Source organism: Schistocerca piceifrons, chromosome 1 (assembly GCF_021461385.2).
Source record: "Schistocerca piceifrons isolate TAMUIC-IGC-003096 chromosome 1, iqSchPice1.1, whole genome shotgun sequence".
In the NCBI taxonomy this organism is placed as follows: domain Eukaryota; kingdom Metazoa; phylum Arthropoda; class Insecta; order Orthoptera; family Acrididae; genus Schistocerca; species Schistocerca piceifrons.
Window position 1 is genome coordinate 125,635,026 of NC_060138.1, and position 20,022 is coordinate 125,655,047.

The following is a 20,022-nucleotide window of genomic DNA, read 5'->3' on the forward strand; positions in this document are numbered from 1 at the left end:
ACAATTTTATAACATGAGAATACAATTACAAAGGTACAAAATACATCATTAAAGAACATAACAACACAGATAACATTTGTAGTAAAACAGGCGTTACAAAAGAATAGAAATAGACATATACGTCAGTGTTACAGGAATTATGACATGAGTACATACATAAAAAATCAGAATAACTTTCGAAACATCAACTTCACACATGAGCATTAACACAAAACAGAATAAATAATGTCTAAACATCTTTACAAAGTAAATAACACATTATTAATGCCAATTGTATTTGAGGATAACAGTATTCCTCATCATAGTGAATGTAACTTAGTATTAGAAGAGAAAAAAGTTCTATGAAACAGTACACAGAGACAGGAAGAAAACAAATACACAAGGGTACACAAACATATAGTGGGATAACACCAATAGGAAAGGAGAGGGTTCGTTTTCAGTGTAACATGTGGTACTGCAGTCCAACCCAAAACTTCATATATCTTTCCTCTTATTTCATCCTTTGTTTCCACCAAAAAAATTCTATCTAAGCATGCTTTCTGTATTTATACGTTCACACATTTCTTACCTCAACATTTATTTCCAAGAAAATCCTACCTAAACCTGTTTTCTGTACTTTTTTTCGTATAACTTCTCAATGCATTTCTTCCAATTCATCGCAACTCATTCTCTTAGAGGCTACCCCCTCTTAAGCTAACTTAAATCTACTGAGCTCAGATGCTAAACTATGGGACGAGGCAATGCAGCAGCACATAAAACAATTAATATAAACAGCAATGAAAAAAAATGGAAAATCGCAAAGCAAGCTACAGTAAATCTAAATTACCAAGCAATTCAACATTACAACTAATATGAGGCAATGCGCAGCAAACAAAAAAAAAAATAAATCTGGCTTAGCAGAGTAACACAAATTAAAGTTCAGTAGCACTATGCCTGGCAAACAGCAGCTTATATCTAAACATGACATAGCTCAAGCAGAAAAAATAGTACACTAAAGATAACAATGCAGATAAGGGAAATGTATAATCACACCTTAATGTCTATGTAATTAAAGTGGTGCACCACAACAACTTATTGCAAAAGAAATATTACCATGTACTTGAAAAGAAAATTATGTGTCCAGTTACTGTTACTAGTCCCTTCTTATTGTTCTTTCCTTTCCAAGTGCTCCTTTTTTTTTAAAGAATGTGGATTACAAAATTATCATTTAATAGATCTGTTGACAGAAAGTGTTCACATTAGCAAATGCATTTAAGTTTATTTTACAAAACTAATGCTGTAACACAGCTGGAAAACAGGTATCAAATGAAATAAGCAATTATGCAAACCAAAGCATAAAAATATCATTCAATAGTCATGTGAAATTTCATAAGTTAGTACAAATTCTCTCAACTCTCGTAGAAAGACGCTTGTCGTAATCAGGTGTGCAGATGTAAAAATATTTCTCGTCATTTCATTAGGCATTTCAGTAAATATCATAAATTACGAGCTCCACAGTATGCTTTCAACAAGGAAATGTCAATATGGAGGATAATGGCCTCCCCCCCCCTTTTTTTTTTTTCTACCTGTGCTTCCGGAAAGGCACACCCTAATGGCTTGTTCTCCAGGTGTCTGACACAGCGGTGTGCCGACGACGCAGGTGCAGGTGGTCACTTAACTTTCTTATGGAAATATTTACGACAGCAGTTTCCGCTACAGTGACAGTCTCACATAAAAATATTTCACAGGTCAAGAATTAGCGTTGCAAATCTGTAGAAAGAAAATCCTATAAATATAAGTGTCCAAATAAAATATTCGTCAGCATTGTGATACAGTCACGCATTTACGCACATTTCATAACTCTTAAAGTACGATTCTTGGTTTCCAACATACTTCTTATTCCTCATATACGGTAGCATCATCTTATTGATCATAAACATATCTCAACAGCATAGTACACATCGTCGTCGTAATAATAACATCATAACACCTCAGTCAAATCTCAAAAACGTCGTAGCTTTCTGTAATAATTTCAAAACCAAAAAAAAATTCTCTGCTCATTTCAATAGTGTCATCTACCTAAAACGTACTTTAAAATCATGCTCCCTTACCAAATATATCATTCAAAGCTCTCATAGTATCACAATGGTTCCGAAAAAATATGAACAGTTTACAAAGTACAGACAAAATACAGTTTCATAAGTGTGAAGTTACCCATCTGTGTATTGCATAAACATGTGTCACTGATGTAGTAAAAAAAATGTTTATCTCTCAGTTAAATAATCAGATAGCTGTGTAATTTGTGTGTTAGAGAAATATGGTACCGATGTGTAAAGTTGTATAAGCAAATACCATATTAGCTAGGGTTCCTTGTGGTTGCCACACACATGGTACACAAAGTAAGCGTGTACCCCCCTGAGGATTAATGTAATTATACCCTCAGGTGTTACAGATTACAGCAATGAAATGAAATGTATCACTGAAAACCTTTGTATCATTGTACTTCAAATATCTTTAAAAATAAATGTTTTAAGTACAAAATTAATCACTCAAATACGTGTCCTGTAGCGCTAAATGTGCGTCTTGTTGCAACATAATCTCTGTGGAAGTGTCGTAGTTATCGTCCTCCGAAAGCTAAGTTCTGCAGAAGTCAATGTACTTACCTCATGATAAACAAAAGTGAAATGCTTTGTGTATAGATATCGTAGGTATTACGCTTATTGCCATGATGAAGAAAGTACTGTGCTGTAACGTATTGTTGTGCTACGGAAAAGGCAATCTCATTGTAGCTATACCACAAAAGTTACTACTAAAACCTGTTTTACTTTCCAGAATAAAACAGAAAACTGTGCAGATATAAAACAGAAACACTACAAAAGCAACATTGTAAATTGTCACTCATTAGTAGCGTCGTGATAAAATCGTGTAACTGTCACATAAACTAACACTGTGTCATCTGGTATCTCACAGAAAGTACTTTAAATCCAGAATATATTTTCAAGTCAACCAAAATGTTGCATTAAAATCTCATTAGCAGTACTGGTAAATGTTCTAAATATGTAAGCCTTATAGTCGTTCCATAATCGTGCAACTAACAAGCAAGAATGTACACACACAATAACACTGTGTCGTCTGTTCACTACAACAATGCATTCGTAATTTCTGTTTAAAAATGATCCCTAGGTTCTCGACTGGATATTTAACTTCAAACATAGTTGTATGTTAACAGTTTCTTAAGTCTGACACAGCATACTAGTAATGTAAAGTGAAAAGTTATATGACAAAGACAAAGTTAAAAAGCAGATTATCTTTCAATAAACGGTTTTACATGTGAAATGTGGTGTAAACCTTTACTCTTCCTAGTACGCAGAGTTTCAACTTCAACGCAATTATCATGTGGTATACGTCGGATTCTGTAAGGTCCATTGTAAACTAGAAAGAATTTGTGACTCAAGTGTTTCTTCTTATGTGACAATGAATGAGCTTTAATGAGAACTTTCTGACCAATATACAATTTCTTTGCATTTGCTTTACCGTGTAGTTTTCTCCTTTTGTCTGCTGCAGATTTTATATTTTTAAGAGCCAAATCAATTATGTCTTTGTGTCGAAGTTTACGTGTATTCGGGAAAGGTACAAGCTCTCTGATTCTGTTCGGTGGTTCTTCATTCTTCAGTACAAGAGTAGGTGGTAAAGCAGTGGAATCATGAGGCATTTCATTCAGCACATTTTGAAATAATTGTAGATATCTGTCCCAATGCTGATGCTTTATGTGACAATAAAGTCTGCAAAGCTTATTGATTTCTTTCATAATCCGTTCAGACGGGTTGCAATGTGGTGAGTACAATGAAATAAAAACAGGTTTGATTTTATGATTCCGAAGCGTGCGTGACCAAACAGCAGATCTAAATTGCGGTCCGTTATCTGAAATGACTTTAGCAACGTGGCCAACTTCACGTAAGAAATTTTTAACAAAGGCGTTGGATACAGATCGTCCAGTGGCTTTACGTAACGGAGTGAAAGAAACAAATTTTGAAGTAAGTTCAACAGCGACTAGAACGTACGAAAATCCATTGGATGTTCTGACAAGCGGTCCCAAGAGATCAACAGCAGCAAATTCTTTTAATTTAGAAGGAATAATAGGAAACAACGGAGCACGATGTGAGACAGTAGATGGTTTCGCCTTTTGACAAAGTTTACAAATAGACAAGACTCTTCGAATTCGCTTTTCCATATTGTTAAAATAACAAGTCGTTCGAAGAATATGATAACATTTTCGTGGGCCAAAATGTGCGTAGCTGAAATGAATGTACCAAATGAGCTTATTAACAAAATCGTCTGGAATTCAAAGTACCCATAGCTTGTCATCAACAGTGCAGCGTTTGAACAGTATGTTGTTTCTAACCAGATAATAATGCCGAATCTGTGTGTGTGTCTTTTCATGCCATTTGCTCTTGATGTCTTTCCAAATCGGATCTTTATCTTGTTCATGAGCAATGTCCTTTAAAGATGTGGTGATGAAGTTTTCAAAGGCGACTTTCTGAATGTAAAGAATACTGAAATTTTTCTCGAGGTTGCCTTCTGTGGTACTTTTCTCAAGCCCAGCCGGTGCGCGTGACAGTGCGTCCGCAACAATGTTCTCCTTACCGGGAATGTAGACTATTGTGAAGCGGAATTCTTGCAGAAACAATGCCCAACGTTTTAACCTATCATGATTTAATTTTTTGAAGACATAAGAAATTGTAATGCACGATGATCACTGTATACTTTTACGTGCTTACCAGAAAGAAAGAAACGGAATTTGTTAAATGCCCAAACGATAGCTAAAGCTTCTAATTCAGTAACGGAATAATTTTTTTCAGATTTTGTTAGCACTCGGCTAGCAAAAGCAATGGTTTTCTGAACAGTAGTGTCATTTTCTGTGGCTTCTTGAAATAAATGGGCACCAAGACCGACTTTAGAAGAATCCGTGCTAAGGCAGAAATCTTGTGACAGATCTGGATGAGCTAAGATTGGCGCGTGAAGTAACGCTTCTTTCAAAGAATTGAGTTCCAACTGTGCTTGTTCGTCCCAGTTCCAAATAGTATTTTTTCCAGTGAGAGAACAAAGTTTTGGTGTAACAAGAATTTGCATATTCAGAAAACGACGGTAAAAATTTACGAGACCTAGAAAACTGCGGACTTGTCTTTTTGTGGATAGAACTGGAATGGCTCTGATTGCTTCTAACTTTTCAGGATCCGGCTGAATGCCTTCAGAAGAAATAATATGTCCCAAAAACTTCACCTTTGTCCTACCGAATTCAGACTTTTCCAAGTTAACTGTAATTCTAGATTCTGCAAAAATACGTAACAAACTGTTGAGGATGCGATTATGTAGTTCCCATGAAGCTTCTGCTATTAGAATATCGTCCACATATAAGGTGATGTGACGTTTTAAGAACTCAGGTAATATGGAATTAAGCCCGCGAATGAATGCTGCTGAAGAAATGTTCAAACCAAAGGGAAGTTTCCGAAACTGATAACAAACGCCGAAACAAAGGAAAGCTGTGTATTTTCTACATTCTGGATGAAGTTCGATCTGATAAAAGCTGGATCTGAGATCAACGGAAGACAACACTTTTACACCATTAAAATTTTGAAGAAGTTCTTCTAACGTTTGCGGCCTGTCTGTTTCAGGAATAATGATCGTATTGATTTGTCTCGAATCTAAGACAAGCCTGATCGATCCATTTTTCTTCTCAACAACATGTAATGGATTGTTGTATGAGCTTACTGCAGGCTCAATAATGCCCTCGTCGAGCATAGATTGTATTTCTGTTCTAACACGGTCCCTATAATGTGCTGGAATTACATATGGTCTAACACAAAATTTAGTATGCTCACGAACACGAAATTGGTATTGAAATCCCTTGATTGTTCCTGTTTTATGAGTAAAAACTGTGGGATGTGCTTGTAAAATCTCAAAAAGGTCCTGCCTATCAGTGTCATTACAATTCTCAATTGTTTGAATTTTATTCTGAATTAACTTATTAGTGTCAAATATGCCGTCGACATCATCCCTGTCAGTACTTGCAGAGTGATTGTTAGGGTCTAGTTCCGTAGAAAATTCCGAACTGTTATCTAACAGAAGGTAAAGCCGATTAATTTCTTCGTCATGATTTTAGAGCCAATCTTCAAATTTCAAAGCTACTGACTTACCTTCTTTTTCTAAACTTATTTCAGCATCGTGAAAGTTTAAGATTGCTTTGTATTCATTCAAAAAATCTACTCCCAATATAATTTCCGTCGACAATAATGGAACAATAAGAAAGCTCATAGAAGAATTCTAAGTTGGTTTGTTGGCGTACATCTACACTTTTTCCAAAGATTGCACCTTGTAATTTAATCTTACGTAACGGAAGTGTGGGACAATCGTTCGATTTGTTGCATTTGCGAAAGGCTGTTTCACTAACCACTGAGATGGGACTGCCAGAGTCAAGTACTGCTGTAAATTTTACGTCATTTACAGTAATGTGAATCACAGGATATGCAATGTTGTTAAGTTTTACGTCGTGTTCCTGGAGTAAGATGTCCCTAATGTCTTCCATTTTTACGTAATTACTAGCTACTGCAGCTGCGTCATCAGTTTCATAAGTACGTTTTGTTGCTGCCAGCGGTGTGAGTCATTGCCTATTGTCTCTTTGTTGGCGCGCGTCGTTATTGGGATTTGGAGACCTAAGTTCTACAAATTCACCGTGACGAGAGGGCCCTGCTCTGTTTGAATCCCGCCAGTTCTGATGCAATTCAGGTCTGTCGTTACGATCATATCGTCTGTCGTCATGTCGGTAGATTCCATAGTTTCTTTCTTGTCGGTCACATGGTGGAGAATTTCTCCCTGAATCGTAACTGCGCGCTGGTCCGTTGCATCTAAAGTTATTCTGTCTCCCTTGATAGTATTTATTTTGGTTCCCATATTGTCTGTTTCTCTTATTGTCTCTGTGATAGTCATTGCCATGGAGAGGTGATCTTTCCCTGTAGTTATTACTACTCTGCCAACGGTTGTCATACGGGTGGTGTCTGTTTTGGTCACGATTTGTGTTGTGAGAATAGCCTTGTCGTGTCAAGTTATTACTTCTTTCATCGCGGAATTGCGACGGATGTGACCTGTAATTGTTGTGTTCCTGGTTTCGAGTTCCGCGATTGTCAGTGTCAATTTCTAATTCTTGTAAGAGTCCCTGAAATGCTTCAATGTCGTCTTTGCAACGTCCTGCCAAAATAATATGTCGTAAATGTTCAGGCAGTTTGATTAAGCAAATGCGGATGAGTTCTGAGGGGCTGTATGGGTTTGAAAGATACTGATTCTTATGCAACATGTCTTCAAAATATTTCATAAGACTGGAAAATCCAGATTGTTCGAAACATTTCATCATTATGATGCTATGTTTTACTCGGTCTTGTGTGGCTTGAGACCAATATGCTGAGAGGAAAGCACGGTAAAACTCTCCTTCACTGTGGCAATCGTGAATTACCGATCGCATTCTTACAGCTGGTTCATTCTCCAAGTAGCCACACATAAATTCTAATCTGTGTTCTAACGACCAGTTGGGAGGAAAACAATGCGAGAATTGATGGAGCCATGCTTGTGGATGAATGTCGTTGCCAGAATTCTTAAATGTTTTGAATTTACGTGTAGTAATGAACAGCTTATAGTCAAAATCATCATGTCGGCGAGTCGCATATCGGTCATTGTTAGGTCGTGTCGGCCGTTCCATCTCAAAATTCGGTGCACATTGCCAATTTCTTTCATAACTTCCGAAATGCCCTGTGTTATTATTTTGCGGCTTTTCCGTATTCCTAAGTCTCTCTTCCCGTGTTGGAGCGCGAGTGTCCTCTGAAATATGTAATTCTTGTATTACCTGTGTCAGCTGATCTTGTACTTCCCGGATTTCTCTTTGGTGTTGTGTATTAATTTGATTCTGATTTTGTTTGAATTTCCTAATTTGTTCGTACTCTTCTGTGTCATTAAAGACTACCGGTCTTGCGTCAATCAGATTATCATCTACCTTCGAAGATAAATTAGTGAACTGATCCAAAAGTTCGGCTACTTTCTCCGATAGTGTACTTATTTCTTCAGTGTGTTTTTCTGAACCAAGTTTCAGAGTATCTACTGTGTCCTTAAAGTTTTCCTGAGTTTTTGCAAGTTGCGTAACCGAATCGGTAGATGCAACTGAGTCAAATTTAGCTTGCAAGGTCACATGATTTTCATGAACAATAATTTGCAGTTCTTTTATGGCTGCTTCGTGAATCTGTAATGCATTTTCATGCCGCGAAAAAATAGGTTGAAAATGCTCACAAATTTGAGTTTTTACGTCATTACAGACTTTTTGACATTTCGATTCAATGTTATGTAACTCAGTAGTTAAATCTTCACGCGTTTGTTCAAGAGTTTGTTCCAATGAGTCTAACTTTTGAAGCTGTTGCTGTGTTTGTCTCTGATTTTGTTCCAGTGTGTCTAACAGTTGCTGTGTTTGTCTCTGATTTTGTTCCATTGTGTCTAACTTTTTAAGATTTTGTTCCACTGTGTCTAACTTTTTAAGATTTTGTCCCATTTGTCTCTGATTTTGTTCCATTTGTTGCATTAATTGCAATAATAGTGTATTAGTGTCTGGAATCTGTTTCTCTACGCTTTTCGGCAGTGCATTTGCACCGGCAACATTCACATTTTGACAAGCAGAAAATGTGTCTTGACTTATTTGAGAAAACGGAGATGACCCAAAACCTGAATCTACAGTATTTGCGAAATTGTGTCCTGTCATTTCGGATTCCTGAGGCGAGCTGTTGCCGACCGATCGATCGATAATGCTTCCCTGTTCACTACCTGTTTCACTGTCTACACCATTGTTTGCAGCCCGCTCCATTTCCATATGCACAATTACCAAATTACTACTTTGAACATCAGTTAATTCATTACTCGGTGGCGCTAACACACTGCTTTCATTTTCACTGTCATTTCTCAGTTTACTTTGGAGCCTAGTATTACGTTTTTCACACGCCATTATTGTTACAGTATTTCACACGACAACACAGAAAAACACAATTTGAAGATCAAAAATAAGAGAACACATTAACATAGCACTGAAAATAATATCTAATTAATTGCAGCTGCGAAATACTTGGTGCAAATCTACATGCATGCCACACCTGTTTTACTGTACAACAATGAAAGACTGCAACTACAAAGGAGATTCTCTCTACAATTACGAGCTAGCACTAAACAAAATCTACACTAATTACACAAACTACAAGAAAAAATCAGAAGATTCCAGTGAGGTATCCTCGGCTAAGGGTCTACATATGAAACGTCCCCTTTGAACAATTATACATGACTGTCCTTAAACTGACATACAATATTTTTAGCGCAACGCAATCTGACTTTCAAAATTCCCTACAAAAGAATGGCCCTGACTAACATTAAACTATACCTTTCACAAATCACTTACCTCACAAAAATCTTCGCTGCTCAAGCTACTGCAATACAGCGAGCGCCACTACTGCCAGCTAAATAAAAGATTCAAACTACTGAAGGCACTAACTACTGATAGGGATAGTTAGCAAATGAAAGATATTAATAGAGAACAAACAATGTATTTACCTTGATATCATCATATATAAATATAGCAGTTCATGACAAATTTCAAAACTCCGCCATCTCTCTCCCCACATCCACCACTGCTGGCGGCTCACCTCCAACTGCGCAACGCTACGCGCTGTTCACATCCAGCTGCCGCTGCCCAACACTACAATGGCAGACAACAATGCAAACCAGCCACAGACTGCACACAGCACAGCCAGTGATTTTCAGAGCGCTACGTGGCGTTACCAATATAAGAACCTAAACAGCCTACTTACATAAAGAAAACATAAACAGCATACTTACACTAGAACTGACATGTGATTACATTTTCACGCAATTTGGGTGCATAGATCCTGAGAAATTAGTACCCAGAACAACCACCTCTGGCCGTAATAACGGCCTTGATACGCCTGGGAATTTAGTCAAACAGAGCTTGGATGGCGTGTACAGATACAGCTGCCTATGCAGCTTCAACACGATACCACAGTTCATCGAGAGTACTGACTGGCGTATTGTGACGAGCCAGTTGCTCGGCCACCATTGACCAGACGTTTTCATTTGGTGAGAGATCTGGAGAATGTGCTGGCCAGGGCAGCAGTCGTACATTCTCTGTATCCAGAAAAGCCCGTACAGGACCTGCAACATGCGGTCGTGCATTATCCTGTTGAAATGTAGGGTTTCGCAGTGATTAAATGAAGGGTAGAGCCACGGGTCGTAACACATCTGAAATGTGACCGAGACGAGTAACCAAAGGCACCCCATACCATCACGCCGGGTGAAACGCCAGTATGGCTTTGACGAATACACGCTTCCAATGTGCGTTCACCGCGATGTCGCCAAACACGGATGCGACCATCATGATGCCGTAAACAGAATCTGGATTCATCCGAAAAAATGACGTTTTACCATTCGTGCACCCAGGTTCGTCGTTGAGTACACCATCGCAGGCGCTCCTGTCTGTGATGCAGCGTCAAGGGTAACCGCAGCCATGGTCTCCGAGCTGATAGTCCATGGTGCTGCGAACGTCGTCGAACTGTTAGTGCAGATGGCTGTTGTCTTGCAAACGTCCCCATCTGTTGACTCAGGGATCGAGACGTGGCTGCACGATCCGTTACAGCCATGCGGATAAGATGCCTGTTATCTCGATTGCTAGTGATACGAGGCCGTTGGGATCCAGCACGGCGTTCCTTATTACCTCCTGAACCCATCGATTCCATATTCTGGTAACAGTCATTGGATCTCGACCAACGCCTGCAGCAATGTCGTGATACGATAAACCGCAATCGCGATAGGCTACAATCCGACCTTTATCAAAGTCGGAAACGTGATGGTACGCATTTCTCCTCCTTACACGAGGCATCACAACAACGTTTTACTAGGGAAGGCCGGTCAACTGCTGTTTGTGTATGAGAAATCTGTTGGAAACTTTCCTCATGTCAGCACGTTGTAGGTGTCGCCACCGGCGCCAACCTTGTGTGAATGCTCTGAAAAGCTAATCATTTGCATATCACAGCATCTTCTTCCTGTCGGTTAAATTTCGCGTCTCTAGCACGTCATTTTCGTGGTGTAGCAATTTTAATGGCCAGTAGTATTGGTGTAAACTTCTGGTCATTGGTATTCGTTGACAGCGTGGCTGGCGTAGAAGACTCTTGGCCGTCTGTGACTGTTTTGCCCGTCAAAGACTGCAGATACGTCTTCAGCTCCCTTGTAATGGCACGGAGACCAGGCGGAATACCTCATACAAGTAAGGTTGGTAGGTTCCAGGAGAAAAGGACCTAACTACAGGATCGTCAGTCCCTCATACAAATAATAAAATACACAAAACACGACTCGTCCGCTAATAAATCTTCTTAAATAACAATTAGAACTTTATATTCTGAACGATTATCCTGGATAACAATATACAATATTAGTATGAGATTTCCCTTCCACTCAACGAAATTATTTATTTCCTAACTGTGGCTGCGAAACAGCTGGAAAATCTCGTGCCCTCACATGCTATGTTAGAGACAGGCGATGTCAGTGCGAAAAAAAGACAATAAATAATATTCTGTTTTTAAATGAGTCATGGCTTGACTGTCATAATAAGCTGCATAATCAGTTGACAATCTTCGGTTTCGTAGTCTAATAATTTCAGCCCCAAAATCATTCGTGATAGGAATTCCGATTAGTTATCCCAATTGATGTTCGCTCCTGGTAGCTGAGTGGTCAGCGTGACGGAATGTCATACCTATGGGTCTGGGTTCGATTGTCGGCCGGGTCGGAGATTTTCTCCGCTCAGGGAGTGGATGTTGTGTTGTCCTTATCATCATCATTTCATCCCCATCTACAAGCAAGTCGCCGAAGTGGCTTCAACTAGAAAGACTTGCACGAGACGAACGGTCTACCCGACGGGAGGCCCTAGCGACACGGCATTTCCATTTCCATCCTAATTGATGAATTGTAATCAATCAGTATAGAAGTTTGGAAAGTAAATGAAAGACAGATCGTATCTGACTGTAACGGAAATACCTACTAACTTTCTAGGGTGCTTGAGCCCTCCCAAGCGTTCTGCATAGATTAACAGTTTGTATTTCACATAACAATCAAATAATTATTTTGGGCCGACCCCTTTTTATGAAATCACAAGCATTATATCAAGGAACTTAGCAAAACTGAATGTCCTGACTGGATAGTAAGTCCATGCAGTCTGGCAATGATCTCGTTCTGGCTATGATCTCCCCGGGAATTCGACGTCAAGAAATAAAGTGCAATCGGACGTAGCTAAATGCAAAGAAGCAAATCAGAAACGAATGGTAATCGGTAAGCACTTAGAGCAAGGGAAGAAGATGCCAACGATTAGAAGGCTGTGCAGGAAGGTACTTGGCAAGGCCGAAAACCGACTGTGGTTTGTGTGTCAGGAGAGTTAGAGTAAATAAATAAATTCGTAATTATCAGAGGGTGAGCAATGTTAGATATAAATAAATTCTGTTTACTTGGCCTTAGAATAAATCCTTTCTTCAGCTACCCTTTTCCATATTGAGAGTTTTGTTCAGACAATCAGGATGGTTCAAATGGCTCTAAGCACTATGGGACTTAACATCTGAAGTCATCAGTCCCCTGGAGTTAGAACTACTTAAACCTAACTAACCTAAGGACATCACACACATCCATGCCCGAGGCAGGATTCGAACCTCGACCGTAGCAGCAGCGCGGTTCCGGACTGAAGCGCCTAGAACCGCTCGGCCACAGCGGCTGGCCAATCAGGACGCCGTGTGCCGTACAGGAAAGGTACTTTAGTTCTGTTAATTGTCCCGATATCGTATCAATGATCTGGCGAGCAAACATACTTCCCTGAGCAGGCGGATGGACGTTGCGCCACCGCCACAAGCCCTGCATAACAATACGCAGGTAGCAGACCTGCGCTGACTTTCAACAGCACGTGGCACGCATGAACTAATCACCTGCGTCTCAGTACACGCACAGTCTTACGTCCTTCGACACTATCGGCTTTCTTGTGTCAGTGACAGGTCGACTGCAGCGCCCCTGGCGCTTTATCCTTGTACTGAGACGCGTCTGTCACGAGTAGTCATTTTCGTTTACACGTCAGGACCAGAACTGCGTGTGTTGTGACAGCTTGTGCCGTTTATGTCACGTCACTGCCATATTGGTACCACGTTTTAATGCATGGTAAGATTATAAGGCAGACTCCTCGGACAACGCGCCAGATGGCCGCGTAGCGTGAGAATGGCCGGCCGGCCAAGAACCTTATCGTACTGCTGCGGAGAGAGGCTAAAGTGGTTCAAATGGCTCTGAGCATTATGGGACTTAAAATCTATGGTCATCAGTCTCCTAGAACTTAGAACTACTTAAAGCTAACTAACCTAAGGATATCACACAACACCCAGTCATCACGAGGCAGAGAAAATCCCTGACCCCGCCGGGCATCGAACCCGGGCGCGGGAAGCGAGAACGCTACCGCACGACCACGAGCTGCGGACGCGGAGAGAGGCAGTTGGGACTCACCTAGAACGCTGGACGCCAAGAAACGAGCCTTTAATTTTTCATGTTCACTGTTTCTTTGTTAATGTACAGCTCCAACCGTGCTAATGACGTTACTTGCATTGACAACACGTAAATAATGACTTCAATGTCACTCAGTTCATCAGAAAATTTTAGTTACTCTCAGTGCTTATTGATGCAATGGATGGACCAGTCACAAGTGCGCCCTGAGACGGCAGGGGCCAACCTAGTGAGATATCTCACCACTAGTCTGCGATTGGATTCCGAGGAGGTATTACGTGAATCCGAGTCTGAAATCTAATGTCATGTAAAGACGGACAGTTTGTTAAAAAAAAATTGCCTCCGATGAGGTACTTGTGCGATATTTTGATATCAGTTGTAAGTAGGCTGTTCATGTTTTCTTATTGGCAACGTTACGTAGCGCTCTGTATGAAAATCACTGGCTGTGCTGTGTGCAGTCTGTGGCTAGTTTGCATTGTTGTCTGCCATTGTAGTGTTGGGCAGCTGGACGTGAACAGCGCGTAGCGTTGCGCAGTTGGAGGTGAGCCGCCAGCAGTGGTGGATGTGGGGAGAGGAATGGCGGAGTTTTGAAATTTGTAAGACTAGATGTCATGAACTGCTATATATATTATGACCTTTGAACACATTGTTTGTTCTCTATTAAAATCTTTCATTTGCTAACTATGCCTATCAGTAGTTAGTGCCTTCCGTAGTTTGAATCTTTTATTTAGCTGGCAGTAGTGGCGCTCGCTGTATTGCAGTAGTTCGAGTAACCAAGATTTTTGTGAGGTAAGTGATTCATGAAAGGTTTAGGTTATTGTTAGTCAGGGCCATTCTTTTGTAGGGATTATTGAAAGTCCGATTGCGCTGCGCTAAAAATATTGTGTGTCAGTTTAAGCACAGTCTTGTATAATTGTTCAAAAGGGGACGTTTCACAGTCTACGATTGATTTTTGGGATGGCAACACACGAACTACTGTGCGAAGTACAAACTAGCCTAAAGACGAAATTAATCGTTAAATTTGCCTCTAAAAAATATTTTTGAGATCTCACGTTGATTCTAAGACCTGTGAAGTACTGTTGTAACTTTTGCGATCCTCAGGTACTAATGATTAATGTCCAGGAATCTTGTTATAAATTTTAACGATAGACTGCCTCTAGAAATCGTTATACTGATTGTGCAATTAGTGAAATACAATAAAATTAGTTGGCATCCTAACATTTTATGAGTTTTATTGTGTTTAGCATCTAAACGTACCCACCCAACTGTCACATTATTAAAGACAACGTTTACAAGATGCGACGCAAGCAAATTTGCTACAATTCAGGTACGAGAAGTATGGTTGGACGCACTAGACGTTCATCTGTTAATCCCACGTAGGGTCACTGTGCTTCCCCGCGTACATACTGTGGCAGATGCTAGTTCGAACATTCATACCCCTGTCTGCTGTGATAGTATTACACTTGGCGTTCCTTTTGTGCGGAAAAATACTATTAAACGCCAGTTATTTTTTATAGGATGACTTAAACCATCATAACAGTATTACAAGCTGTCTGCTATGTGGTTGTTAACCTGAACGGTCAAAGTACAGTCATGACGACTGTCCTTTTTACGAAAAGCCGGCCAGGGTGGCTGAGCGGTTCTAGGCGCTACAGTCTGGAACCGCGCGACCGCTACGGTCGCATGTTCGAATCCTACCTCGGGCATGGATGTGTGTGATGTCCTTAGGTTAGTTAGGTTTAAGTATTTCTAAGTTCTAGGCGACTGATGACCTCAGAAGTTAAGTCGCATAGTGCTCAGAGCCATTTGAACCATTTTTTTTCCGAGAAGATCGTCATGTACAGGGTGGGGCAAATAAAAGTGGCCCCGACGAGTGGACACAATCGGACGTGAATCTGTGGCAGCTTAACGGAGGAGGAAAAAACCTACAGTTACTTCCAATAGGAGGGACCAACTGCCCATACAGCCGGCTGAACCTTGGAGCTCGTTTACATAATATTCACGCTGCATTCAAGGACTTAATTTTTATGGATGGCAATGCGCCATCTCCACGGGCCACAGCTGTTCGCGATTGGTTTGAAAAACGTTTCGGGCGATTCGAGCCATTGATTTCGCCACCTTGATCGCCCGACATAAACCCATCGACTTAGTCCCGCTTCGCACGTCGGGCGGCTAGGTTGTGCTATTAGTTCCGCCTCTACCGTAACCCTGCGTGTTTTCCTCGTGGCTGTTTAGTGTCGTGTTAAGTCTCCGTGCACGTCGCATCGCCGGTTGTCGGATAGTGTTTGGTGTTCGTGCGGCCCTTTCTGTCGCGGCGTCGTCTCGCACCGTGATGCCCACCACGGTTCCCACGAAAATTCCGCGTACAGCTACTGTCAGCTTCACCTTCGACAAATCCACGCGTCACGTCCAGCCTGGTTCTTTGGGAATAGATAACTGGTTAGTGTAACTGGTTAGTGGATACAATGAAAGTGACTACTGATCAGGTGCATACTGTTAATTTTGACAGCGAATTATATGTGTTCTTTGTTAAGATTCTTGATCCGCTCCAGGTTGATAGGATACTTCCTCGTTACGGTTCTCAGGTGCCCTTTGCGCACCGTGATGGTTCCACTAGGCAAATGCGCAAGTGATATATACGAATGTCCGGGTGTTTAAACTTCCCCCCGAGGTAGACGACTGTTTTCCTAGGCCCGTTTTGCTTCCTTATGGAGAAATACGTCATATTCGAAAGGAACGGTGGTCTGCTCAGCACCGCTTACAGGTCTATAGTGGTATTCTGTCGGTGGAAATGGTGGTCAAAAAACACATTCCTTCTCATCTACAGGTATGTGGTTATAGGGTCGATGTTATGCACAGTGGCCAAGAAGGAACATGTTATTATTCTAATCAAACCCGACATTTCCGTACTAACTGTCCGCGGCGTGTGTTAGTATTAAAACCTACATACAGACAGCGTAGAAAATTGACTTTAGCTGATCTTCTCACGCAGGGATCTCAGACTGAATCGCTCCCTGTTAGACGCAGTGCTCCGTTGACTGACAACGCCAGTGATTTTCACCCGCTGTCCTTGCGTCTGGATGTTGATGCCGTTAATTCCGATTTGCCCGCCATGATTTCTCACAACAAGCACCTCCGAACACAGGATGATGCGGCAGATGAACCTTCCCTATTGTCTCGTCCTTCCGATGGGCCTCCAGTAAAGGACCCACTTTCTCAGTCTGAAATCGTGGGTGAGGACGCCACAGGTGCTTTCACGCCTGTACAGAAGATCCCTGACACCTTACCTAGTGTTGTTCCTGTTGTCGCGGCCGCCCCTTCGGAGACGCCCCTGAAGGAACCTGCTTCTGGTTCCCACGTGTCTTCTCCGTTTCTCTCGGACACTTCTCCTGTCGACTCTGTTTCCCATCCCCCTTCCACGACTTCTGTCGCTCCCTCTGGGTCACAGCCTTCTCCCATCAAACAACTGACTGATTCTCAAGAGCCAGTGGATCCCGTTGTTAGTCACCAACCGTTCTTCCGTGAACCCATGTCTGCGGACGAGTGGGATGTAGAGGCATCTCCGCATTCTGATACGGAATACCTACATGATGCTCCCACGCGACCGAACGCGGCAGCGTCGGCGCCGCGGAGCCGCAGTAGAATCCGTCAACAGCGACAGAGAGCCGCGTCACGGCCGAAGAAAAAGCAGTGAGGGTTCTGTTTCGTTGTTCTTCTCTCTCTGGTTCGGCGATTGATTCTTGTATGGTTACTTGAATGTTGCTCCGTCAACTGACGGATCTCTACCGTTGTTTGCTCTTTTTTCAGGGTTGACGTTCCATGCAAGCATACATATTTCCTCCTCTGAATATTAACAGAATGTGTTCTGAGCTTCGTCTTTCCGCTTTGCGACAGTTCATATATCAATCTGGGGCAGATGTTGACTTTTTACATGAAGTATTATTCGACCAGTATTCCATTCCTGGATTCTCAACCTTTTTTAATGTAGCTTCCGAACTTTCGACGGGCACTGCCTTGTTTTATAGGGAAGGCATTCCGTTGATGGATTTCGAAGTACTTGACAGTGGAAAGGGGATCAGATGCACGTTTTGTGATCTGCTTACTCAGTTTACTATGCCTCTTCTGGCACAGGTCGTACTACCGCACGTTCGAGTTTCTATGATAAGAAATCATTTACCTGCTTCGTAAATCCCTGACAAAGATTATCTTAGGTGGGGACTTCAATTCTGTTCTACGGCCAGTGGATCAGTCTCCTAATTTTAATTTCAGTAAAGAACTCGACGACCTGGTGCGCTCCTTGCGCCTGCGTGACGTGTGGGGGTTCTCGCTATTCTACACTTGTGTCACATACATGCTTTACTTCCACGTCAGTCTAGCAGTCGCGTCGATCGCTTTTACCTTTCCGAATCCTTGTATGGGTAACTTCTGAATGTTGATGTGATACCAGCCTGTTTTACTGATCATTGCGCCGTAGCCGTGACGTTTAATTACGAGCGGCAACCGGTAAAATTGTTTCGTCCTCCCTGGATGCTCAATATAGCCTATTTGCAAGATACCGCTCTTGGTGTCGACCTGGAGGACGTAAGGGTTCGTTGTTCTCGCACTATGGACCGGTACTCGTTTATTGTGGCATGGTGGACACTGCATGTTAAACCACAACTCCGCAGGGCTCTCATGCGTCCCGGAGCTACGAAGGTGGCAGATGATAGACGTACGCAAGAATTTCACTACTCAGTCTTACGTCAACTGTACGATAGTGCTACGCATGCTCCCCTACGGGTTACTGATTAACAGCACATCAAAGCCAAATTGCTGCAGCTCAAACGCATTCAAATGGAAGGACTGCGGACGAGGTCTCCACCACGTTCTCTTTTACAAGAGAATTGACATCACTATACCATCTAGTCCGTTCACGGGCGCGCCTCCCTCACAGCCGCTGACGATCGCATGTTCACCTCTCACCGTGACATTTCCGACTTGTTTGCACCTATTTTACTGATCTGTCCGATACCCATGTCCCGGCTGAAAACTCTCTCGACGACTTTACATCCTTGCTGCATCGCGTCGTCACTCCTCAATTAAATGACGCCTTTCTGCGTCCATTTCACACGGATGATATATATGATGTTGTTACAGGACCTCAGTCCCGCAAGTCGCCTGGATTAGTCGGTATGCCTAAGGAGTTTTATGTTCAGTTTTGGTCACTCATTGGTGACACCTTAACGTCAATGGTAAATGAAGTGATGCTCCTTTTCAGGATGTTAAACTGATCCTCCTCCCGAAATCCATAGGTCGACCTGCGATTGATTCCCTGTGTCCTATTACTCTCCTTAACTTCGATTATAAAATTGTCGCTCGAGCAATTAATATCCGCCTCTCTAAGCTGCTCGATACCATTATTGCCGCCCATCAGAGCTGTGTGCCTGGACGCACGATACTCACTTCTGTTCTCGAATGTCACTATGTCATTTCGGTAGCGGCTGCCGCTAATATCCCAGGGGATTTCCTTTATATTGATTTCCAAAAAACGTTTGATCGTGTCAGCCATGATTTTTTAACGAGAGTGCTTACCGCTGTCGGCTTAACTCGCATTTTTACCGGTATCAGCGTCTCGGTGATTGTGAACGGTCTTCCTACCCCCCGGATATCGATCAAACGGGGTTTACCCCAGGGAAGCCCCTTATCCATGTCCCTTTTTGTCTTGTTCTTAGAGCCCTTACTTCACCGCCTAGCCATGCAGTTACGTGGCTGGACTTTAGTGGGGGAACTTTTTTCGGTCCGTGCATACGCCGATGACGTCATGGTTTTAGTACGACATGTCGAGGACATGCCGAGGCTTAAGGAAACCTTGGATTCATTTTGTCGTCTTGCTGATGCTCGCATTAATGATCGTAAATGCATGTTCCTACCGTTGGGAGGCTTCGATCATGTCGTCAGTCCTTGGGCGACGGTCGTCAATCGCCATTAGACCTTAGGGTTCTTAGTGGATCGTAATCCGATCAACATGGCGACATTCAATTTGCGTGAGGATACGAGTCGTGTTCACGGGGCGATCCTTGAGCACGAACGCCGTCCCCTTAGCCTCATTCACAAGGTACGGGTTTTAGAAACCTATGCCTTTAGTAAAGTACATTACGTTGCGCGGGTCTTCCCGCTTCCCGCGATGATGGCCCGCAGACTGAAACAGCTGTCTGGTCGATTCCTGTGGCGCCGCCATATCTTTCGTATGAGGTAGTGGCCAGTCCTCGAAAGCTTGGAGGATTGGGTCTCTCCGATATCAAAGTGAAGACATCCATCTTATTTGCCCGCCGCAATGTTTTAACCTCTACGCGGGCTCCGCATTCAGTTACCTCTCGTTTACTTTACAGCCTCCGGCCGGTCTGTCTGGCCCCTCCTGTTGATGTTGGAGGGATTAATCCTAAATTGCGGCAC

At 42.1% G+C, this 20,022-nt stretch overlaps 1 protein-coding gene across 1 annotated transcript in view; it reads left to right on the top strand.

The window, feature by feature from the left end:
* LOC124788141 (sodium/potassium-transporting ATPase subunit alpha-2-like) overlaps positions 1 to 20,022 on the top strand; it is a 168,033-nt gene that overhangs the window by 72,404 nt on the left and 75,607 nt on the right. The gene's annotated exons all lie outside the window — the stretch shown is intronic.